Source organism: Arvicola amphibius, chromosome 6 (genome assembly GCF_903992535.2).
Source record: "Arvicola amphibius chromosome 6, mArvAmp1.2, whole genome shotgun sequence".
Classification (NCBI taxonomy): Eukaryota; Metazoa; Chordata; class Mammalia; order Rodentia; family Cricetidae; genus Arvicola; species Arvicola amphibius.
Window position 1 is genome coordinate 69,163,968 of NC_052052.2, and position 26,599 is coordinate 69,190,566.

The window sequence follows — 26,599 nt, forward strand, 5'->3', positions numbered from 1 at the left end:
TTTGGCACCACTTAGAACTCACTCACAACCATCCAGTGACAACTTGGTTAAGTGTTTCATACTGTGTTCTAAATTCTACATTTGCGTTTTCATCTTTACCATCAATGTTGAATAATCACACCCATTGAGATCCTAGACTCTGTCTGAATCAGTATGTGGCCAACATAATGTTCCTCTTGTGAGTCAAATGCAAGATGAAAATGAAATTTGTTCAGTAGTTACTTCATAATTTACTTCCAAGGGTAGAATTTAAATTTTACCTAGTTGCATTGGACAAAGTTCTATATTATACATATTAAACGAAGAGAAACTGACTGTCATGAAGGGAAATTTGATGTAAAAGTAGATATCTCTCCTTATTTCCTGTCTATGATTTGGCCAAAAGTTCAGTTGCAAGAATAAATATGGAATTGGTTAGTATCAATCTGTGCATGCAAATGTGCCAAGGTACCAGTGATCAGGGTTTCACTGTTACTTAATGCTATTACACAAAAGTCTCAACTTGAGTTAACGAGGCAGAAAAGAGAAAAACAAAACAGAACAAAAATCACAACTGATTTCCTTTCAAAGGGATATCCTTGCTGTCCATGTTACATCTGATTCATTAAGTTTATTAACAATGATTCTAAATGAAATGCATGTTCAAGTGATTGATAGAAAGATCCTCTCAGAGGTGGATGAAAGAACAAACAAATGTTTAAAATTGGCAGAGTCTGCCTAGCAGCGCTCTTAGCATCACAGTGGGTGCCACTGCCTCACCAGCCCTGCTATGGTCTAGAACATCGCTTCATTTGACTCTTGATAGCACATTGTGAGAGGAATCATCTCAACGTGCCTCTTCAGGCCCTGCACAATCTGTGATTTATCAAAGTGTCATCTTGCTGATGAACTGAAAAACAAACCCTATCTCATCAACAACTAAGGCATTTTACATAAAATATATTCTCTAATAGCTTCTAAAATTAATTTTTCAAGATGGCTTCATCAAAGGAAATAAAAACAGAGGATATTTTCCAAAACTTTTCTAGTTTATATTAGACTTTTAATTTTTTTCCTATCTCTATCTCATGGAAATAATATGAACTATTTAACTCTTTCATAATAAGTTCACCCAAATAAGTTCAAATCCAACTCTTTTGTGAAGGTTACTATACCATTCCTTTCTGATATATGCCTGCAACCCTGGCCATATATCAGCAATTCATTTCCACTCAGGAAACTACCTTAACATTTTTTGATTTCAGGATATAATTCAGAGACAGAATCAAGTTTCTGACATGAGGAAAGCCTATGAATCTGGGATAAGGAGGCTTCCTTCACATCTAAACAACTAATTCTGGAGTAAGCAGTGGAAATCATAGATTAAGATAGCACTAGAAATACCCAAACACTGGCTCAGAAGTTAAGAACACTGGTTACTCTTTCATAGGTCCTGAGTTCAATTCCTAGCAAAGCACATGGTAACACATAATCATCTGTAATGAGATCTGGGTCCCTCTTCTGGCAGACAAGTAGAACACTGCATCTATAACCAATAATTAATCTTAAAAACAAAAGACAAGAAATACCCAAGTATTAAAATAAATAAATACACAGATAGATAGATAGATAGATAGATAGATAGATAGATAGATAGATAGATAGATAGATGATAAATGATAGATAGGTAGAGAGAGAGATAGAGAGAGAGAAAGAGAGAATGCCAAACACAGGACTAAGATTCCACCAAACAAATATGACTCTGTACTATTAGAAATTGAGATCCAAAGTAGCAGAACAAGAAAGTTAAATTTTTCTGATGCTAGTGATGGGAATAAAGACTATAACTAACCATTCTTATATCTTAAAAAGTTTAACTATTTTTGATTTTAGAGAGAAACATGAATACCACACTTATCAGTATTTATTTTAATATAAGTTTAACTAGAAATGGAACTCTGTATTTAAAGACTGTGCTTTTCATATCTTCTATATTATCCCATATACCTAGTCTGGCACACATTACTTCATCTTAGTCAGTCATTCCTTTGTACATTGAGATTTGAGGAATCTTCCAAATCGTTATCTTGTGCTTTCTTACTAATAACCCTCTGAGAAGCACAAGACAGTACTTTTAATGGTGAGGAGTAAGACAAAACAATTTTTATGTTTTCATTGTACCTGGTGGTATTCTGGATCTTTTCATCCTGAGAGCATCAATGGAGCCGACGCCCAAATGACAGTTATTCTGATGATCGCGGAATCACATATTCCAAAGCAAAGGAGTAAAGCGAATCTATGTATGAGATAAAAAAAAAACCTTGATTTTGTGCTCAACCATATCCTCAGACACTTCTGTAGAAATGTTTGTTCACAGATGCATTCCAGGACCAGACTTAGAGCTACCTCAGGTTTGCACCCTTACCAAGAATAAACACAGCCGGGAAGTTATCAACATCCAGATGTCCCGTAGTCCAAAATGGATACAGACATGGCATAACAGGTCAAAGAAGGAGGGCTGTTTGCTCTGGCAGTGCTTTCATTTGTAAATATTAGGAAATAGTCTAAGAAGACAACATTACTCCTCAAAAGACTGTAAATTGTAAGCCAAGTGGATAAGAGTACCATCTATTGATATTATTTTTAAAAATCTGGATGCCTTTAGGAATGTGTTACTGAAGTTTATTTCTATGAAGAGTTGGGGTTTTTTCCTGTGGAGGTAGTACACATATATTGCCAAAGCAGCTTCCACAAAAGTTGACAAGATTATTTCCAAACTTTTCTAGAAGAGAAGGCAATGCCAGTGAGCAGCAAGAACTGAGTGTCAAGGGTTCTGAGTCTGTTGGCGAAGGAATTTTCTTTGCCATCTTTCTACTGTCTTTCTACTTCCTTTGTATGCAAGTAGGTGATACACTGTATCCTCAACAACACTATGAGTATTTACTCTGTGTCAAGCCCAGGGATTGGATTTTAGTCTCTAATCATCTTCACTGGAATTCTAGGAAGGAGGCAATATAACCACAGCCTCTGTTGAATAGAGAGGTGAGGGGTGTAATTTCACCCAAGATTAGGTGACGCCCAGGTACAACTACCAAATAGTCCAAGACCACTTTTTGCATGGCTCATAACTGAAAATGAAGCCTCATATGTTTCAAAAATCAGAATCTGTCTAATGTGTTTGCTGTCTTTGAAAGCAGTGTTAGCCTGCCTTCTAACACAGCTCTTGAATTACAATCACCATTTGTTAATGCAGCATTTTGTACTAGCGTTAATAACAATATCATTTTCTTATTTTTATCACCTCAGGTTTTATTGTATTGGTAAATAGAACTGAAATTAAATATTCATTAATATCCTGAAATAAATATCGCTGAATGAGAATAGAATGGTTCATTGAGCCATTCATTGCCTCAGAGCGCAACATTAAGAGTCTCTTTTAAAAGGATTCCTAAGTGTGCCTTTTAAAGCAATAGCTGCAGTTCAGTTAGATCGTTGGTTTGTTTATAAATACTAGACTCAGTGTCTTCCTTCATCCTCATCTGTCCCTACAGTTGCTGTTCTGATTAGGACCATGCAGTTCATGGTTATTAGCAGACAGAAAAGTAGTAGCCACCAGGGAGTAATGCCTTCGTGATGTTTGGAACATGTATGTTCCTGGACACCAGGAGGAGGTTCTTCTAGAAAAACAAGGAGACGCATTGCTGTTTTCTTCTCCTCTCTTGAAGTCAGTTTTATTTCTAAATATAATTATAGATCTGTCTCCTTCACTTCATGTCTAAATAATTAAATACATTACATTTCTTTCACTATATACCTAGTGATAAGCTCTTTTAAATACCACAGAGATTTAGTCTCCAGAATGGTTGCTGTCTCATATCCTGATTTATCAATGACACTCAGAAGTAATTATTCAAAACCTAAAATTAAAGTAACCCCTAAAACATAATAGACCTTTTACCCACATAACTAAAGGTTTTCTCTGGCAACAAAGAGTACTCATGAATGCTCATCGTTTTCTTCCCTGTTTTTTTTTTTTTTTTTTGGTATATCTTTACAAATTTAATGAAGAAACGAAATAAGTCACAATCTTCCTATATGGATAATAACTTACATTTTATCATTGTTGCTTACTTTTATTGAGGAATCACACCAGGCCCTCACTTGACAATGCTTCTTAAACTTGACTGGTATCAGAACCTTCCCAAAAGTTTACCAAAGCACCAGGCAATTGAGTGTGCATCTACAAGGCTTCTCCTCTGTAATTCTGCCTGTAAATATAAGCATACTGCATTTCTAACAAGATACTTCTCAGTGTTCCTGAAGTTGCTCATATGTAGACTACACTTTGAAAGTTACTACTCTAGAAGTAGGAATGCACAAAACATTTTCTGTATAAAACCTGAAAGGGCAAATTTTAGAAGCTGTAGAATATATGGTCTTCATGGTAAACAACGGCTGAAGTCCCCAATTGTAGCAGGAAATCCTTGTCATATGGTAAGAAAATGAATGTACGTGGTTGTCTTCCAAGAAAATAACACCCATGACCACTGAAGCTAAAATGTCTTATCATTTTCATAGGACGACTAGAGTTGCAAAAAAGAGTTTATTGTCTACTACTTTGTTTTATGTAGATTTTTACTTTGTAATTGTTTTATATGTTTTTACTTGAAATAGATTTAAACAACTTTCCTTCTTTCTACTAGTTCCTAGTTCCTCTCAGACACCCTGCTTCAAACCCCTTTCTTAGTCCTTCAATTTGAGAGATTCCTTTTCTTTATGACTGTCATAAATGACTTTATGACCGACATAAATATATGTCTGGCTGTAAGTCTATATGCAAATACATATAAATACAACTTGTTTGTAGTGAGGGGCTGCGGGCGGTTTCCCACCGCCCTGCTCTCGGCCACCGGCTAGCTTAAAACCCGAAATAACACACAAATTGTATTCTTTTAAACACTGCCTGGCCCATTATTTTCAGCCTCTTTCTCACATCTTGACTAACCCATATCTAATAATCTGTATAGCACCACAAAGTGGTGCCTTACCAGGTAGATTCTAGCGTACGTCCATCTTGGGCTGGAGCTTCATCGCGTCTGGCTTCTCTCTGAGGAGAGGCATGGCGGTCTGTCTAACTTAGGAGAGGCGTGGCATCTGACTGAGCCATCTACCTCACTTCCTTCTTCCTGTTCTGTCTACTCCACCCACCTAAGGGCTGGCCAATCAAATGGGCCAAGCAGTTTCTTTATTAGCCAATGGGAATCCTCCATCACTTGTTGAAAATGTATTTGCTGTTTGCATGTATATGGGTTATGGACTGACCACTCTGTGTTAGACAACGAATAAGGTGGCTCATCCCCGAAAGGGACATGATTTCCTCATCCCAACAGCCATTAGCTGCCTATAGTTTTGTGTCTAGTGGTGAGACTGCAAAAATTTCCACCTTCCGTGTGAACATGTCCATTTATACCGTCTTTGTTCTGGTCTTACTTATGCAACCACATCTAGCAGACATGATTTCACAGCAGGATACCTGGTATTCTGGCCCTCACACTCATCCTGCCCATTCTTTGGCCACGTTTTTTTTTTTTTTTTTTTTTTTTTTTTTTAAGAAGGGTGTATAGATGTTTTTGTTGAAGTAAGTTGCTTTTATTATTTTTTAATTGAGCTGTATATTTTTCTCTGCTCCCTTTATTTCTCCTCCCCTCCCCTCCTACTCTCTCCCATGGTTCCCATGCTTTCAATTTACTGAGGAAATAGTGTTTTCTACTTTCCATGTAGATTAGATCCATGTATGCCTCTTTTAGGGTTCTCTTTGTTGTCTAGGTTCTCTGGGATTGTGAATTATAGGCTGGCTTTTCTTCATTTTGTGTCTAAAAGCCACTTACGAGTGAATACATATTATATTTATCTTTCTGGGTCTGGGTTACCTCACTCAATATGATGCTTTCTAGATCCATCCATTTGCATGCAAATTTCAATATGTCATAATTTTTTTTCATCTGTGTAGTACTCCATTGTGTAAATTTACCACATCTACCTTATCCACTCCTTGGTTGAGGGACATTTAGGTTGTTTCCAGGTTTTGGATGTGACATACAATACTCCTATGAACATAATTGGGCACATGTACTTGTGGTACTATTGAACATCCTTTGGGTATATACTCAAATTACCCAAATGTGGTATTGCTGGGTATTGAGGTAGTTTATTTCCTAATTTTCTGAGAAATTGCCATATTGATTTCCAAAGTGGCTGTACCAATTTGTATTCCCACCAACAATGAGGAAGTTTTCCCTTTTCACCACATCCTTTCCAGCATAGGTTGTCATCAGTGTTTTTGATCTTGGCCATTCTTACAGGTGTAAGATGGAATCTCAGACTTGTTTTGATTTGCATTTCTCTGATGACTTTCAGCCATTTTAGATTCCTCTGTTGAGAGTTCTCTGTTTAGGTCTGTACCACATTTTTATTGAATTATTTGTTCTTTTGATGACCAATTTCTTGAGTTATTTGTATATTTTAGAGATCATATCTCTATCTGATGTGGGGTTAATGAAGATCTTTTCCCATTCTGTAGGATGCCGTTTTGTCTTGATGACCATGTCCTTTTCTTTACAGAAGCTTTTCAGTGTCAGGAGGTCCCATTTATTAATTGTTTCTCTCAGTGTCTATGCTACTGGGGTTATATTTAGGAAGTAGTCTCCTGTTCCAATATGTTCAAGTGTATTTCTCACTTTCTCTTCTATGAGGTTCACTGTGGTTGGTTTTATGTTGAGGTGTTTGAACCATTTGGCCTTGAGTATTGTGCATGGTGATAGACATGGATCTATTTTCATTCTTATACACGTTGATATCCAGTTATGCCAGCACCATTTGTTGAATATGCTTTCTTTTTTCCATTTTAAAAATTTTGCTTCTTTGTCAAAACTCAGGTGTTTGTAGGTGTGTGGATTGATATCTGGGCCTTCGATTCAGTTCCATTGATTCTCCTGTCTGTTCTTATGCCAATACCAGGCTGTTTTCAGTACTGTAGCTCTGTAGTAGAGATTGAAGTCAGGGATTGTGATACCTCCAGAAGTTCTTTTATTGTACAGGATTGTTTTGGCTATCCTGGGTTTTTTGCTTTTCCGTATAAGATGAGTATTGTTCTTTTGAGGTCTGTGAAGAATTTTGCTGGGATTTTGATGGGCATTGCATTGAGTCTGTAGATTGCTTTTTGGTAAGACTGCCATTTTACATTGTTACTTTTACTTATTAGTATGGAAAATCTTTTCATTTTCTGGTGTTTCCTCAATTTCTTTCTTCAAAGATTTAAAGTTCTTGTCATATAACTCTTTCACTTGTTCAATTAGAGTTAGTCCAAGATATTTTATGCTATTTGTGGCTATTGTGAAGGGTGATATTTCTCTGATTTCTTTCTCAGCACATTTATCATCTTTGTAGTGGAGTGCACTGATTTTTTTGAGTTAATCTTGTTTCCTACTATATTACTGAAGGTGTTTATGAGTTGTAGAAGTTCCTTGGTAGAACTTTTGTGGTTGATCAAATAAACTATCATATCATCAGCAAACAATGAAAGTTTGACTTATTCTTTTCCGGTTTGTATCCCCTTGATCTCCATTTGTTGCATAATGCTCTAGCTAGAACCTCAAGAATTATATTGAATAGATATGGAGAGAGTGGGCAGTCATGTCTTGTTCCTGATTTCACTGTGACAGCTTTGAGTATCTCTCCATTTAGTTTGATTTTGTCTGTTTCTACCATGTTCTTGAGCATGGATTCAGGAACTGTAAGCTCCCCATGATTGATTTATCTCTGCGTTATGGACAGCTGTGGATTACAGTAAGGATGCACATTATTTATAAACAGAGACCTTTTTGATGGAGCGGTACTTACATTTATCTATGGGGGTAAGGATAAGATTTAGAATGTAAGGAAAATATGTTGACCTAACAAAATTGAAGTAGTGGATTCTTTTCTAAAGTCCATAACCTCACTACCTTTGCAAAACTGGATAGATATCTAGTACCATCCATAATTTCCTACCTATTTGGTATGTCTTATATACAATTACTCAGCTGTTGGTTTCCACTGGCAATGTAAATGCTGCTTATTATACTTTTATGCATATCTTGCTGTACTGTTAATTATCATGTTTTATAGATATTGCGGCTAGGTAGGATTATTTAATTGCTTTTCCTCCCTTGGCATCTTACATGTTATTTTCTGTAACTATGGATAACAGACTGCAGGAAAGAGACTTTCGGGTGATATGCAGCTCAAGATTTCTGTGTCCTAAGTATGTGGTGTCTACAGAAATAGGAGCCTAGCCTCAATAACTGAGGGGCCACCAACAATAGCATCTATAATCTATCTATATTATATAGGGAGTCAAGGGACTACTCTGACCATTCATTAACATTTATTGTATCTGGTACTGGAGTTATTTGTTAGTTTGTGTCCTTGTGCGGAGTCAGGGGGCTTAACTTCCTTATGAGATATTTAAATGACTGCATATTATGTGTCTTATGACCATCACATTATTTTCATATTGTGAGCTTTTTCTAAATATATTAAATAAAGTTCTGTCCAGGTGGATGAACTATTAATTTTTTAAGGAAAAATTTACTTCATTTTAAAGCCAAGAAATGCATCATATAGCCTGCAGTTGTAGAAATGAGACAGGATGGGACCATTAAAATGTTAATACCTAATAAGTTGATGTTTCTCATTTTTAAATTTTCTATTAATGAACCAATCTACTTATTTTAAAAATGTGTGTGTGTGTGTGTGTGTGTGTGTGTGTGTGTGTGTGTGTGTGTAAAGTTAGTCTTAATATCTTAGTTACTTTTTTTGCTCTGATAAAACAGAATGACCATGGGGACTTATTTTAAAAAAAGCATCTAATGAGTTTATGGTTTCAAAAAATCCATCATGGTGGTGCAAAGGAATAATTGAAGATCACACCTTGGTCCAGAACAATGAAGCAGAAAGAGATAGCCCTGAGAGAGATAGGACTGAGGGTGACATATTTCCACTGTAGCCTCAAAGCCTGTTCCCAGGGTTACACCTCTTCCAAAAAGGCCTCCTAATCCTTCCCAAACAGTTTCACAAAATACAGATGAGTATTCAAATATATGAGCATATGGGGCCGTTCTCATTCAAAGCAACACAGTTATCGTGCAGTTATGGGAATGGAACATCTTACTATGGTTTGAGTTTAATTGAAGTTGAAATTGACCAACACTCTCCCTAGATGGTAAGCATAATCAGAGCCACTGGTATATTAGTTTCTGATGCAGAACATGTACAAATCATGGTCACCCACCATGAAGATTTTACTATCAAATTATAGATCAAGGAGTCGGGGCTTGTAGATGTAAATGTTTTTGGAGATAGAAGTTTGCCAAAGTGATCATCACTCATTGGTTGAGAACCACTGGATTAGAGGAACCATTTGAAATCTATAGTAATAATTGCTCCTGTTGGAAAGGCAAAATATTACATTACGTGTGATTTTAACATTTTAACATACCAGTATGGAGGTAATTAAATATACATGTATCATTTGAGTTCAATAATTCAAATTCTGTACATTTCAAGAACAAATTAGAAAATATTTTTAAAAATTTGAGTCAGAATAAACCAGAATGCTCCCATGTGCATGGTAGCTGATCCATGTAGAGTCACCTATAACAAAGATACACAGGGATGGAACCAGTCCTCCTGCTGATAGGGATTCTGCCAAATCTGTAATCTTCCCAATCTGCAGTCTGTGTCCAAAGGTCATTCTACTACTAAAAATACCATGTTATGTGCTAAGCAAGTTTTTGGCACCTTATAAATGACAGTTGTTATTTTTACTTGTATCAGAGTTTTTAAGACTGCCTTCTCGCAAAAAATATCAAATATCTTTAGAATTTCAAATTCATTTCATTTATTCATGTAGATGTTAAAAGAGGTGATATGGAAGGTCCCTTTGAGTTCTGAAATAAATTAGTTCCAGGGACCCTGTTCATAGGAAAAGAAAACCCTGATCAAAGGACAATGACTTTTTACAACAGTGCTTCCAATTCCATGACCATAAGAACCACCCGGGGTTCTTATTGACACATCCTGAGCCTCACCCCCAAATTCTAATTCAAGCAGTTGCATGACCCATATGTTGCCTTTAAAATAATGTCTTAGGTAGATCAGATATAGATATAGATGCTTTGAAAAATATTTACTTTCTACAAGCAAATATATAATTGAACCTGAAGGCCAAGTTAAATAAAAGAAAAATTAACAAATGTTATATTTGCCTACACAAAGAAGTGACCTAATATGGCTATCACAGAATCTAAATGATAAGATCCCATAGCAAGATAATCACAATCAGTTCTCTAATTCAGCACAAGGAATTCTGACTAGGGAAAATTACTTAGCAAAACCTTATATTAAGAACTGGGAACACAGTAATAGAATATTTGCTTAGCAAGCATAAGACCTGGTTTCAAGCCCTTATAACAAAATGATAAAAAATCAAATAAACACAACACTTTAAGCTATGTATGAAATATAATGTAATAGAGTACTAATTGACAAGATGTTTTTATACAGTGTTTATTAGGTCTTACAAATGAAGAACAAGATGAAGCATAGTTAATCTGCTCTTTATGGAATTCCCAGAATGGGATACAATAGTACCTTTCGCTTCATTTGTACTGGTTGCTGATTCATCACCATGCAACATATCTTTCCATGATGGGGAGCTAATTGTTGTGCATCTATTGTTCAGTGGTACCTGTTTCGTGAGGAATGCTATACCTGATACTATAATATCCCATGAACTTGGACATGGGAAACTGTTGTGTCTTTGTGTCTCTGTCCTTATCCAGGACTCTAGAACAAAGCCAGCTAACTCCAAACCTAAATTAGACATAAAGACAAATTTCTCTATAGCTCATGCCCTTCTTAGATTAACTCCAAGAATTATCAGTTTTATTATGATCCCAGGAACTTTTTCCATATTGAAGATAATATAGTTGTCAGAATATTTTGACTACACAAAGGTATCTGATTATTATGTATCTTAAGTTATAAGCACATTCAACTGGCATGTGTACAATAAACCTTTCTTTTATGCCAAATAAAATTATCATAATAATCATATAAAATTCTCCCTGTGCAACTTATCTTCACTATAAAATACTGGTGTTTCTATAGAGAGTGATTTCAAAATACTATCTATATTTAGTAATGTGGAATACTGCCTAGTTTAGTGATAGGACATGAAATATAACTTATAAATTGACTCGTTCTTGCCAACATACAAATATTGCATAGCAACATACACATACTGTGTTATTTTTAAAGCTATTTCTTTTATGTTTTAAGGTTATAATATTATTATATCATTGTTCTCTCCTATTTCCTCCCTCCAAATCCTCCCGTATATGTCTTGTGTTATTTCAAACTCAAGAACTCTTTTTTAATTAATTGTTGCTATCTACATAAAAAAGTATATATATATATATATATATATATATATATGTATGTATGTATATACATACATATATATAGCTACATATATAAATAAGCACAACATTCTTAGTCTGTACAATATTATTTATATGTATGTATATATGCATGCATGTTTGTATATTATTAGATAACAAATTGTTGTGTTCTTTCCTGGGGAAGACATTTTCTCTCACTCTCAGCATTTTTTAGTTGCATGTAACCCACACTTAAATTCTTAAGGAAAGAAAAGTGGAAAAGCGTATGAGCAACATCTTTATCAGCTTCCATTAGAAACATATTCTTTTATCAAAGGTGTAGAGCCCACAACTTTTATTACTCCTAAATGATGTCAATATAATCGCCACTTGAGTTTGGGAAACCAAGAATTTTTATTCTTTCAATGAGAATATTGTCTTCATGTCTACCAGATTGCCAATAAAGGATATTTTATATTATTTCAATAAATTGTAATGTAATTTTCAGATATCACATAATGCTCCTAGTGGGCATAACAAATTTACTGTTTCATAATTCACTGAAAGCATTTTATGATAGGTCAGCAAACTATTTTGGAATAGTTTCAAACATTGCCAAATTGAAGTCAATCATCTTTACAGAGCATGATACCACTTGGTCACTCTAAGGTTTAGTTCAGGGTTTTACAAATAGCATGCCTTAGAAAAACTGTGTATCACTGGAAAGAAAAGTCATAGAAAAACCTTTTAGAGCAAATTTTCTATTTCCTAATAGTCACTTAAGTTCATTTTTTTAACATTGATGATATAATGATCTGTAAGGACAGAGGGGAAAAATCGCCCTACATTGGTTTCCCAGACACTGGGCTGATTGTAGAGGCATTACTATCATAAAAACAATTCTGTTGTGGGATAATTCTCTTATACCCTGTAAAGATTTTTAACTTGTATTGGCTTAATAAAACACTGATTGGCCAGAAACCAGGCAGGAATTATAGGTGGGGTGACCAGAGTAACAGATTTCTGGGAAGAAGAAAACATCAGTCTGTAGTTCCCACTGTGATGCAGAGGAAGCAAGATGAGAATGCTGCCCTGAGGAAAGGTGCCAAGCCACATGGCTAAACATAAATAAGAATTATGGGTTAATTTAAGTAGTAAGAGGTAGTTAATATTAAGCCTGAGCTAATATGCCAAACAGTTTATAATTAATATAAGATTCTGTGTGTTTGTTTGGGACAGAATGGCTGAGGGACAGGTGGTACAAAACTCTCTGCTAATATAACTCCTTGCTCATAGCACTTCTCACCTGAAGAAACTTATTCAAATGTATATTAAGATATTCCATATTTTTTACTTTGTATCTTTTGGTATAACAATTTAAGTTGAGTATTTTTTTGAAGTTGAATATGAATATGTTGCTATTAAAGCCATGATAATTTCTACAAGAAAATGATTAGCAGTATAATCCCTTTGCAGGTGAATGCATCAATGGTTCATTCATAATTTATGATCAAATTATTTGGCAAATTTTATTCCCATCACATACAATGAAGATGAATTGCCAGTATAGTGAGCTTTCAATATTTAACATTTTTGAGAAGATGCATGTTGTGATGATCTGTAGTTGGTAATTATGCTATTATCGAGCATTCGCTCTTTGAAGCGTCATTATGATTCACATTCTCATTACCATACAAGATAATCACCCATGATTCTCACTTAAAAGGACTTCCTTTTAATTCCAGATCTTTGCTTGTAAGTATAAATATGTTTAAAAATGGCCATGAAGCCGGGCAGTGGTGGCGCACGCCTTTAATCCCAGCACTCGGGAGGCAGAGGCAGGCAGATCTCTGTGAGTTTGAGACCAGCCTGGTCTACAAGAGCTAGTTCCAGGACAGGCTCCAAAGCCACAGAGAAACCCTGTCTCGAAAAACCAAAAAAAAAAAAAAAAAAATTAAAAAAATGGCCATGAGTTTCATTCAATATCATATGTCTATGGTGATAAAAACCTGTATGGTAAAAAGAGGCAGCATAAAGTATGGACAAAACAATACAATAAGAGTCAAATGGCTAATTTCTAATTTACTTTGTGATATTTTCTATATGTATCAAATATTTCCATTATTAAATGGATCAAATAATTTTTAGAGTAGCTCTAAACATCAGATGAGATGACTAACTTGGCAAAGCAATAGTGAAATTGAGGAGGATTTAATAAACAACTTATTCAAGGGCAAAAAGAATTGAGTAAGAGATCCGATCCATGAAGTAGTGATGGAAAAAAGCCCATGGCAGAACATGGGCAGAAAAAGATGATAGGCTTGTTAGTGGAAGCTCTGCCTAGCTTGGAAGTTTAGAGCTGCGTTTGGCAAACACATCTTCCTTCTACTTATCCCAGGACTTGAGGAAGTTAGAATTAAGGAAGCTCCAATAACATAGCTTCATATGGGTCAGTATTGCAGTACACAGATCAAAAGAAAGAAAATCAAGGTTGAGACCTGATAAAAGACATCATGGACAAAAAGAGCACACAAACAAACTTAGAATATCGAAACTGGCAAAACACCAATACTGTCACATGAGTCACTTTTCCTCTGTCACCATTTCTTCTTCTATTAGAAGCCACAAACATTGGTAGTGCTGTTTATACCACAGTCAACATTATAGGAGAATATTCATGTAAACCAGTCAGTTTTAAAATTGCCAAATAGAGAAAAATGTCTTCTTACTTAGATAAAATTTCTGATGGCTGACTTATTTATTCCTTGGTTAATGATGTATATTCTTTGACAATTTCATACAAGAACATACAATGACATTTGGTCTTGGTCACCAACCATTGTGCTTTCTCAACCCCATCCTTTCCCGTTGTTTTCCAAAAGCACATCTACCTCCACACCTTTTGTACTGATTTCTAAGTTTCCTTTCCTAATCAGGTGGTTTGAAAAACCTGAAAAAAAAAAAAACAGCTTAAAGAAGAAAGGGTTTACTTTAACTCATAGTACTCCATCACATCAAAGAAATTACTGTGTTAGAAGCTTGAAGCAGCTCCTAACATCACATTCACAATTAGAAAGGAAAGAGCAATAAATGCATGCTCATCTCACTTTCTTCATTTTACCAGTGCAGACTCCACCCAGGGAATAAAGCCACCTACATGGGCTATTCTTCTCACCTCAGTTAACCTAACCAAAATAATCTCCTACAGGCATGCCCAGATGCCTGTCCCCCAGGTAATTCTAGGTTCTGTTAAACTGACAACCAGCACAAACTAGCTCACTAACTATATAGTGTACTTCATTCATATTTTGTAACCTGTACCATGGTGAGCAAAACAGGAATCTTTGTCTCTTCATTATGTAGAGATGATTCATAAGTGGCTGAGGGAAATATTAAAATGAAATACATTTTCTTCATTATCTAGAATCACAACATAGTGCAAAAGTAACACACTTACTTTGAGATGAATTCTTCTGTCCTGATGAGATTAAAAGTCATCAGAAGTATTACTATTATTATAAGCCGCACCCAAATTTTGCTAGATTTACATAACAAACATTTAAGTATCACCATGGAAAACCAAGATGTTAGCTATTACCTACCTAGACAAAGTTATGCAAAGCCTCAGGCGCTCCCCTTCTGAAGGAAGAAGAAAAGAAAGAGAAAGCTGCAAGGAGGAAATAGGGGAAGAGGAAAGGGTAACGAACTCAAGGTATACTCCTAAGACTTAAGCACCAGGTTTGAGTGATGTATGATTCTATTTGTGTATACTTGTAAATGCCCCAATCTAACTTCTAACTAAGGGGTTTGGGGATATGTAGTCCAGCTACATTCTCAGAAAGAAAACCAATAGCTAGGTGTTGAGCATGTTTTATGCTCTCCTTAATACTGGCTCATGGAGTCTTATCTTTTGTCAAGTCTTCCATGTGACTGAGAACTCAAGACCAGGAATAACAAAGACAGAATCTTTGAGAGTTATCTTAAGGTCTTCTTGATTCAAAAGCTCTTCAGTCTGCGAAAACCTTATTCAACAAGCAAGTGGAACTTTTCGGTTTTTGAAAACCCTGAGAGGGCATTCCGCAAGAGCTCCTAAGAGAGCTTTGGTTTTATATGTATGAGTTTTCTGTGAGAGTTAGAAGAAGAGGAAACCATGACAGGGTGCAATTTATCAAAATAAAAATCATGCTGGAACTGCCAATACCAAAGTTTATATTCTAGGTACAGTGTCACATAGTAACTCAGCTCCCAAGAAAGTTCATTTTAAAACACATATTACAAGTCTCTTCTAGAAATTTTAACCTCTCTTTCAGTATTGAATACTACTTTTTACCTAACTTTCATGATATTAATTATTCCTTTTTAAGGAATAAAATAAAATTACTCACTCTTCATCAAGCACAGAAGAAATGCTTACAGACATAGCAGGTAGCTCTTTTGTTTCCTTAACATCAGAGTCACTGAACAGATTAGGTATTTCAATTTCCTTTTGTTACATGATTTAGTCCAATTGCCCCCAGATGTATTCTGCTTATATAGCAAACAACTTATCAAAATCTGACTGAAAGCTACTTCTGATCATATAGTCTGTTAATAGAGGATGAGCACAAAATTTGTATTTGGAATCATGAATATTTGTCCTGGCTCTGCTATCTTCTTTTATTATTTTATAACTATGCTAGTAAATGTTCAGGGAAGCTATAAGAACCAAATATGATTCTGACTACATATGAACGATACCTGTAACCTAGAATGTTAATGTCTTAGTTATAATTTCCATTACTAAGATTAAATCCCATGACCAAAAACAAGTTGGGAAGGAAAGGGTTTATTTGGCTTACACTTCCATATTACTGATCATTGAAGGAATCCAAGACAAGAACTCAAGGCAAGAGTCCATAGTAGAGAGCTGTTGAAGAGGCTTTGGGTGGCTGCTGCTTCCCGGCATGCATAGCCTGCTTTCTTACAGAACCCAGAATCACTAGCTGCACCACACAAAATGAACTAGGTTCTCCCATTTCAATCACAAATAAAAAAAAAAAACTCCTTTAAGATTGCTACAGCTTTATTTTATGGAGTCATTTTCTCAGAGGAGGTTCTTTCCTCTCAGAAGACTTATGTCAAATTAATATAAAGCTAACCTATACAGTTAACATTATGTTAAACCTGATCTTCAAAAAAGTCATCAGTGTCTGCCTATGCCAGCTATTGTTCTAAACAGACTTACATCAAACATTTTTCCAACCCAAAGTTTCAAATTTTTCTACTGCTTAGCATAGAGCAATATTAATACACTAGCATAAATGCAGTTGTTCATCATGACTTTTCAAGCTATTGAAAACAAAAATAAACAAAACTCTGAAGTGCCTAAGGAACCTACTTTAAAATTTCATTCTTTCCTTTTCTACATGAATGCAGGCAACATTTCCCTCTGAATAGTCAGCATAGCTCTTCAATATTAAGACATAAAATTAAGACATTTGCAAAATGGTAACATGTTGGTTTTGAAACAATTACAAAGAAGTTTTCTGCTACTTGTCATGCGTTAGTAGAGTCAGCCAAAAAGGTAAGAATTTCTGTCCTTCCAGATATGTTTGTGCTTTCGGGACTAGTAATATTACATAATAATGATGGTTACAATGTTTATGCCACTGAGAGCTGTTAAGATGCAAACAAATAAATGATTTTATGCTCCATAAATAATTACATTTAAGTATGTGATCCTCATTTGCAAGATTTTCAAAGCTCGTTTTTTAAAGAAGTGATCTAATAACTTTTTGTTGTTGTTTCTCTTATAGTATTAAAACCAAATAGTTGCATTTGGAGAATTTTTTTTTATTTAAATGTTGTTTCCAGAAAAATAAAAAACATTTTAGGTCTTCTCCATAGGTGGTGCTTGACTGTACTGGATGTCAAATCTTGAGTGAGGAGCATGATCTTAGCTTCAGCATGAGGTAGATCCAGGCAGTATTCCAGTTCACCTCTTTCTACTGCTTTTATACCTAGCAGCTGACTCTCTTCAAGTTTCAGTTTTTCTCAGTTGTAAAACCATGTAATGGCAGTCACTTCATGAGCTCTTAGAAGGAAGTCAACTAGACACCATGAGATTCCTTTGGAAATGGCCACTGGTTAGACCTATGTTGAAATGGAAATGAGGAGGAGTAAAAGAGTGATTTACTTCCTTGCCCCGCATGACTGTCTATCTTATGAGGAAGAGTTAATATACCAAAAACCCATCTGTATCTTCTAGCTAAAAGAGACTCATAGTCAACAAAAGCACAACATCCTGCCAGAGAACAAACGAAATGCTTCTGTCCTAACACATTCATTTGTTAGCTTCGCTACAGTAAATCGAATAAATTGGTTGGAAAATAGTTATGTACTTGGCATTAAATTTTATAAAGAAAATTGTTTATGAATTTTAATATTTGCCAATTATAATAATCTGGAAGTAATTTCATCTCCCTAGATATCTTAAGGCTAAGACAGAACTTCTATCATCACTTTATTCTCCTACATAGTAGATACAAACAGTGGACAAGAATAGTCTGGTCGAAGTTTAGGAAGCAGTTACTAGTTAGTGCCTTTCTGACTTCTCAATCCCAGATCTCACAACATTTATTCAAGGTTCTTAAGAGAACAACAAAATTCTTGCAAAATGCCACAACTGGTTAAAACATAGCTCAAAGAAGGTAGCACAGAAAACTAGAGGCTTAAATAGAAATTATTGTTACAATAGAAATACAATGTCATGTATCAAAGCTGAAAAGCACCAATTGTAACAAGAGAATCAATAATTCCTCTTCAATAGCAATTTGCCTTACTTGGCTCTGTACTCCATACACTGTGAAAACACTTCTGTGATTCCATTAGCAATAAATTACATTTTGAACAAGTGAAATCATGTAATTGGGCTTTTGAGGTTGTTTGTTGAAAAGCTAATACTTTATACTTAAAGACCTAACATAAACAAGAAAATATAACCTTCCTCTCAGTGCCCTGCTAGTGGGGATCTTGTTTATCCTGGAGCAAGTCAGAGAAAGAATAAATCCCCTCTCAAGAGATGAACCTGAAAAGCAATCAGAAGTAACCATATCAGAATTGGAAAAACAGAATTGTTTCAAAAACATTGCTTATTTTGCTTCAAAAATTCTTATATAATGCTATTTTTTCTCATGTCTATATAAATCTCATCATATAAAACAGGACCATGAAGACTGGTTTGGAGCCCTTTTTTACATGCAATTATTTTCAGAAGACACATAGTTATTCTGCCAATGCTAATGTCTCAGACTGCCATTAGAGAGACTAAATTTGTAAAACTTTCTCTTAAACTAATTATCTTACCAAAGAAGACTAATTTTTATAAGATTATTTTATTTTTAATTTCACTGATTAGTCAACTCCTTGGTCTTTTTCCTTCTAATCATACCTTTGTCCCTGGCTCCTAAGTAGTGTTCATGTTGCTGGCATTCCATTTTTAGGTTTTCAACACTTACATTTCTGCAAATGACTTCAGATGGCAGCTCATGGTTTAATCCTGTAAGGTTTTATAACTTTTTCATTAATTTATATAGGAATACTACAAATACCTTGCAATGAAGAAGTAGGGCAGCTTTAATCTAAATTTACGTGGCCCAAACATGCTAATTAGAGACTAAAAATTCAAGTTGGAACTAACATGCTTGAATTGCTACTGCTTTGTCATTGGCTTCTTCTCATCCTGAACATGAATCATTGTCATAGAAAATTATTCTCTGTTCAGCAGTTGATGAGTTTGTGGAGGCTGATAAATCACCTTCAGTATCATACTACCTTCAGAGGTTAATTAGCGGGGTTTCATAAACAAATGTGTGTACTGTGTTTATACATGTGCACAGGATGGGATCAAGTATAAGAAAACTTTGTATTAAAATTAAACTTTGTCATTTTCATATTGGCATTTATAGATCTGCCATAAAAGTGCGCTCAAACTTTGGAGAAAAGGAGGAAAGATAAAATTACTCTTATTCAGCCTGTTTATTAATATTATGGCTAAATGTAAGAAATGGTCCAGAAAATTATGTCCTAAGATAATTTCATGTTATAAATTATTAGTAACTGAATTTTTAAAATTCAACATACATTCAAGACATTGTGGCCCAATTAATTCTATATAGAGAGACTGACTTTAATGTTGGATTGATGTCAGCATTTTCTTGGTAATTGGGTTCAAACATAATCAAGCCATTTGTCAGTGCACCTGTTACACATTCTATACTATAAAAGAAATAAAGCACTGGTTTTTGAAGTGTTTCTCTTACAAAGGAACTCTCACCAAGAATGAAATGAAGGTGTCATGTGTAGTCCCTGCAGCTATTACACAGGAAATGAGCTAGTTGTCTTGAATGTCTTTAGTACATGAGTGCACACATATTGATTTGCTCTTTTTTTTCTAAATAGTTGAGTCCTAATCTAAAGTAGTCAAATGATTCTGTGAAGCAAAGGAGTGGGTAGACGGAAGCAAATCAAGATGCAGTGTATTTTTGTCTGCTTCATATAGTGATTGTAATAAGTTCCAAAGAGATAGTTTTTAGTACAAAATTTGAGGCCAAGAATTAAAGTGATGGGAGATGTAGTGTCTCTCAACTTTGCTTCAAATTTAGACAAGGTAAGAGTTCTTTAAACATAGGTAAAATTACAGTTCTAGACACCATTCACTCCTACTACTCTCAAAGAATGGTCTTCTTACTAACACAGCATACATTTGCAAATTGGCCTAAGGCCTTAAATTCCAAGGCCTAAGTGAGTATCATTGTTATAACTCTGCGTATGGTGGACCTGAGGTATTTGGTTATGTTGTCAGCATACTCCTTGCTACTGTCTCCTAGATAACATTCTATATTGAATCTGAACTTTTCATTTATGTTATAAAATTATTTGACATTTGTAATGTGCTTATCAGTCTTTTGGAGGCCAAGAATCACATCTGAACACACACAGAGGCACACATGTGCCCTGGCATTAGTGAGAAATCAAATCTATTGGGAGGAATCGTACGAAGAAGAAACGAGTAAACACTGCAAGTCAGATGAAGAAATGGGGGTGGACGGGTTCACTGGAAGAAGAAAGCTGGGACCAATTTGGCATTACGAGCCATTTCATTTTCAATCATTTGAAAGGTTGTGGAAGTGGTGGGAAAGAATCAAAAAGTACCGTATCAGCTAGGGCAGAATCAAAGAGGCCTGTCTGAAGATTGTTGACTGCCATGTTGCAAATGTGAAAACTTTAACCAAGGTACATGATTTGAAAGAGATACTCCGAGAACTGGCGATAAATATCTGGAGCAGAGAATTGCAGAACGATGAATGCCTTCCTGCAGCCTACTGTAAACTGCAGATGTGAAAACCATGGACGGCAGGATTAGTCTAGAGCAGGAATTTCGAGTTACCAAGGACGATCCTGATGAAGTATTAAAGTCTGCTTTTGTATACACCGTGCATACATTTTCTCTTCTGTTCTGTTGTTTACAATGCCTTGTAAGAATCTCTGCCTTTCTTTCTGTTGACATACTTTCATTCTTATTTCCTTGAAGTGATTATCAGATTTTAAATAGATGTTAAATCAATACAGTATTATTCTTTTGAAAACAATGTTGATTAATATTTAGAGACCTCCATTTTTTTAACTGCCTTCCAGGAACAGCTTGTTAGTGAAATAAAGAAAGGGAAAATCGCCAAGCTTGGGACACGTCCAGCAGAGTCTAGGTAGTCTTAGAATAGTGTGACACTCTTTTTAGCTATCTGTCCCCAACCCCCATGTCATTCTCCTGCAAGGTTCTACTATAAACCCTGGATTCTGTACCTAACAAGCATTGTCTTGTTGGTTCTAAATCAGCTAAATGCAGGAATATTAAACAAAGAATCCCTTTATATCGCCTCAAATGCCTTCAATTACATAGTGCAAAATGAATGGAAATTGAGGTTAATTAATAAAATACCTTCTATTGAAATCATTATTCATGAAAAAAATTTAAAATGCCAGTATCTTTTGTGTCCTGTGTTGGAGTTTTTTGGCATAAAAATGAATATAACTCAAATAATTTCATATATGCAGTGTAGTCTCAGTATAAACTCCCATTTTCATGGTATTTTTATGGTATATCACTTTTGCTTAGAAAGATAAATTACTACTTAGCCTTACAACTTTACAAGCAAAAATAAATTTCTGCATGCAGTGTGTTCCCTGAAGTGTGCGAAGTGAGAAGCTGGAATTGGCAGCCCTGCCTCAAGCTCATTTTCCATGACTGCATGTTTGAGTAGGGGCAAAGTAAATTCAAAGAAGCATTAAAATCAAACATCCCTTTAATTAGACTGGGAAACAGACTGCCTTCATCTCAGATTTTGTTTGTTTTCATTAATAGAATGAGAACACTAGTCTCCGAGGACGATATCGCGATTCTTTGAAATCAAGATCCATCCATCCAGTTGCACTGTCTACAAGCTTGTCTTTCATCCTTGTCTCATCTAATGTAATGTTTTCCGAAACATGCTTTTCAGGGCATGAAATGATACACCCTTGTTATTGTTACTGATATTTTAAGTGGTAATTTGTGCTCATGCAGATGGCACAAAGGGATTTTTTGAAACCATGAAGGATTAATGAAAATCCCCACCCTTCAAAAATATCAGGTCTTGCTTAAGCTCAGTAGACTAAATGCTTCCTGCATATCTGAGAGCACTAATAGAATAGCCTTTCAAGTTAATTAAGGAAAGCAGTGCATTTTCTTACAGATGCGTTTTTCTGGGTTTGGAAATTCTAATATCACAATTAAAAATACATTTTATTGCTCAGATCATTATATAAAGTCATTCTCACTCGATCAAATTCTTATAATTAGGCTAATCATTCGTTCTGGTAAATTTCTGAATTGAATGTCTCATGTGGTGTTTACATAAGAGGGAAGTCAGCTACTCTACAAAGAATCAGTTTGGATATAAGCTGACACCTTAGTTAATTTTACAACACCTTTTGGGTCTCCATTCTTGAGTGACTATTACAAAATCAATTTTTTGTGCAATACTTTCTGCCACTGTTATTGCACACAATATAAAGGACATAACATGGCTTGGAGTTCGCATGAGGGCGATGGACAGCTCCTGCCATCTGTACCAGGGATTTGCTTTTGTAACTCAACTGCATATTCACAGTGTTCCAGGCACATGTTTTGCTGATCTACTGGCACACATTTTTATGAACCATAGGAAAACATTTGTTTCTTTGACCTCTGGACATATTTTCTTCCAAGAAATATCTTTGCTCTTGTACAGACTAGATCTGAAATCCAGTCAAAGTTTTATTTTCTATTGGGAAATTACAACTAGAAAATTATAATTAGGAATAGTAAGCAATGAAGGGTGATGTTTCTCTTTAATCACAGCACTCAGGAGATAGAACTGGGAAGACAGGAGTTCAAGAGCATTCGTGACTCTACAAAGAGTTCAGTCCTATTTAGGAAACATGACACCCTGCCTCAAAAAAATGCTTAAAAACATGACTATAATTTAAGATATAATTATTAATTTTGCAAAAAATATTCAACATCAAAACTATTAAATAAACACCTGATTTCTATTCAGCTTTGGATTCTACTCTTATACATAAAATAGAGTGAAATTTACAATCTACTGTTATCGTACTGACCTATACTGAGGCCAGCTAGGAACGATAAATAGCCCCAAACTTCTGATCAATTAAATATATACACTGAATCAATATTTCCATTTATTTTCTAGCAATATATAATATTCAGATCATCACAATACATGAGGTCAGTAGGAAAGACACGTGGAAACAAATAATAACATGGGTATGTTGAGGAATGAAATCTTTAAAGGGACTTTACATTGGGTTAAGACTCAACAAGAAAACATAAAATGCTGTTCCTTCTTTGATTGGTGTGGAATTTCCCACAGCTTTCTCTCCTACAAAGAATCTATTACCTATGTTTTGCTTGAGTTGCAAACCATTAAATTAGCAGCACACTGAAACGGGAAGATAGGACTCCAAAATAGTGAACTAATTCTAGTCACATGATTTCTTAAAGCTCTAATGAAAATCATATGAAGAATCCCTTCAATTTTAATGAGAAATTTTGTGTTGCATTGTAAGCATATAGAAAACAAACAAATATATAAATTTCTATAGGAAACAATTCACTTTAATATTTGGCATTCTTTGATATTTGAGGTAAATATGTTATGATCTGGGCTTTGTCCTACCAAGGCACTTACTCTATTGATAGTATGTGTCTTCTGAGCAGATCTGGCCTTTTAAGCATATATCCCTAGAACTTACCATGAGATTGACAAGCAGATCTTCATGATCATTAAAATTAGAACAAATATAACATTAAGAGCCTACTGCATGCCAGACACTGTCTTTAGCACTCACTGTATCCTGTCACACTCTCAGATATTTCTCGTATAACCATTATATAAATAAGTAGGTTGAAACAACGAGAAGTTATATAACTGGTCCAGCGTGAAACAATGGGTATGGATAAAGCTGGCACATTGTTACTTCTAAATATTCTGTTATAGCTCCCTGAGGATAAATAGGTTCATCATGAACATTTGAATTACACAGAACTGCAGAAATTACCCAAGTAGAGGCTTCTTTTGTAGAGTTGACAAATATTCAGTTATTTGATGTTTCCATTGCTCCTAGTATTAGCTTGGGCTTTTTGAATGCTGTTTAATGTCATATTGCCTATGCAATCAACTGTCTCTTGCTCTTCTCTCACTTGGAGTGCTGCATGCTCAGTAGCCTCATTTCTACATTCAAGCAGTCCAAGTTGCTCCCTATGCATTCTCACTAGCCTTGCATCCTGGCCTCTTATCCATTACTGTGCATTTGACTCCATCTCTTTTGTGTTTTAGGTAAAATAGTAGAAAAGACATCAGGGTGTAAAACAGCCAAATCCAGCCAGTCTATATTTGTTTATTCTCTTGGTTTTCTCTCCTTGCCCTTATGTATTTCTTGGCTTTTTGTTACATACTTTATCTTTTGCAATTCAGCTTTAAAAAAAAGTATTTCTACTCTTATTTACGTCATTTAGCATTAAATCTAGTCCATAGAACTTAGTATGAGCTCAGGAAAAAAAGATGACTTATAACTAAGTGTTTCTCTCCTATGCTGGAACATCATACTGTCTCAGTAAGTGCTTGCCTCTTCAGATCAGTGTTTCTTACACAGAAATTCATTTTTCAACAAGTTCAAACACCCAATTTGAGCACCTGCTCTGTGACAAGCATTTTGCTACCTGCTTGGTAGTGTATGGTCTGAAACAGTAAATAAACAATGGAGTCCCTGGCCTGAAGGCACTTAACAGGTCAAAGTGAAAGTTATCCCTATGACAACTAGAGCCCTGTGAGGGAAGAGCTAAAGCAGAGGTGAGTTGGTACTGATGAAGAAATTCCAAATAGGCAATATTAATAGTACAAAAGATCAAACTAGGGAAACCCTCTGCATAGGTGGCTTGATAGAAAACAGGAGCTACCCTAACAGTAGAAGTGCCAAATATTCTCTGGCATTGCAGTGCAGCACTTCCATCCTGGAAACGGTGACTGGAAAGATACAGTGAGCAGAGTTTGGTGCCACTCTCACCACACTACCTGGCCTTGGGCTCCTTGGCTAAGTCAGGTCTGCTAATGTGAGCCATCACACTATGGCATCACCCATTGCAAGTATGTTTGAACTATAATTCATCAGAAGTTTCCATAATGAGTGTTGCTGTTATAGTGTCAGATACCTAAGAGAAGTTTGCACACAAAATGAATTGAAGAATAAAAGATGAGAAGAAGGAGGAAGGGAAGAGGCAGGGAAGGGGTACTAGCTAAACCATTGACTGGTTTCTTATTTTAAGGAGTAAATAAAATAGTGACCTGATTTCATAGTTGGAATTATTTTCTGCTACCAAGCAACTTTTTATGGCTTTCATCCTATAACATTTTTAATATAAGCATAAAAGCTTATAAACTGACAACACAAGAAGACTGAAAACTAGATTATTTCAAGTTTATTATTGTAGACTGAAAACAAATGAGCTTGAAAACAATAGCAAACAGGCATGGGCTCAGCAGGAGACATGAGCCAGGATTAGGGCAAGAAGTTTGGATCAGAAGAGCTGATTTTCTTAGTTCTTGGTGTTTTTATAAAGCCATGATAAAACAGAGTCTTGAAAGCAATTATGATTATTAATTTCTGATCAGATATAATTTCATTCTACACTTGGCCAAATATTAAAATGAATCAATAAATATATTGATTATATAATGACCACACTGGTTAGCAGTGTCAGCTTCGGCTGAGTGCCAGTAGCATATGCCTTTAGTCCTAGCATTTGAGAGGCAGAGGTAGGTGAATCTCTATAAGTTTGAGGCCAGCCAGGTCTACAAGAGTTAGTTCCAGGACAGGTTTCAAAACTAAAACAAAACAAAGAAAAAGCACTGCCAGCCTCATCTAGGATTGTTTTCTAATGAGAGCCGTCACACTATTGAGGCATCTATGTCAAGTAAGTTTGAGCTGTAATTGATGGGATACTTTTGTATTATGTGCCTATTAGAACATTAGATGCTTAAAAGAGGGGACAACACAGGAGGGTATAGAAAGGATGGTGAGTGGATGGATAATAAAGAAGGAAGAAGAAAAGGGGAAAGGGAATGGAAGAAAATAATTACCATTTAGAGAATTTTAAACATTCTTATTTTGGAGCAAGGAGATGGACTAAATAGATAGGCAGAGAAATAAATGATTGAATTATGAATGTATGTATGTATAAATGTATGGACAGATGAATGGACAGACAGATGGATGGACTGGTGGACAGACGGACTGACGGACAAACAGATGACAGATGGATGATGGATAAATGAATGGGTGATAGTCAAATACAATCCACCTGATTATTGTGAAAAACTTTTACTGAGGATTATCTTTAACAATCCCATCCCTTTACCAGACTTTTTCTCATCTTCATTACTATCAAATACTTCTTTCAAGAAAATGTTAATCATTAAAACCATAACATCACTGCCATACAGTTTTACACACAAAAGTCACTGAAACCTGATAGTATCAATATTTTTGTATCTGTTATA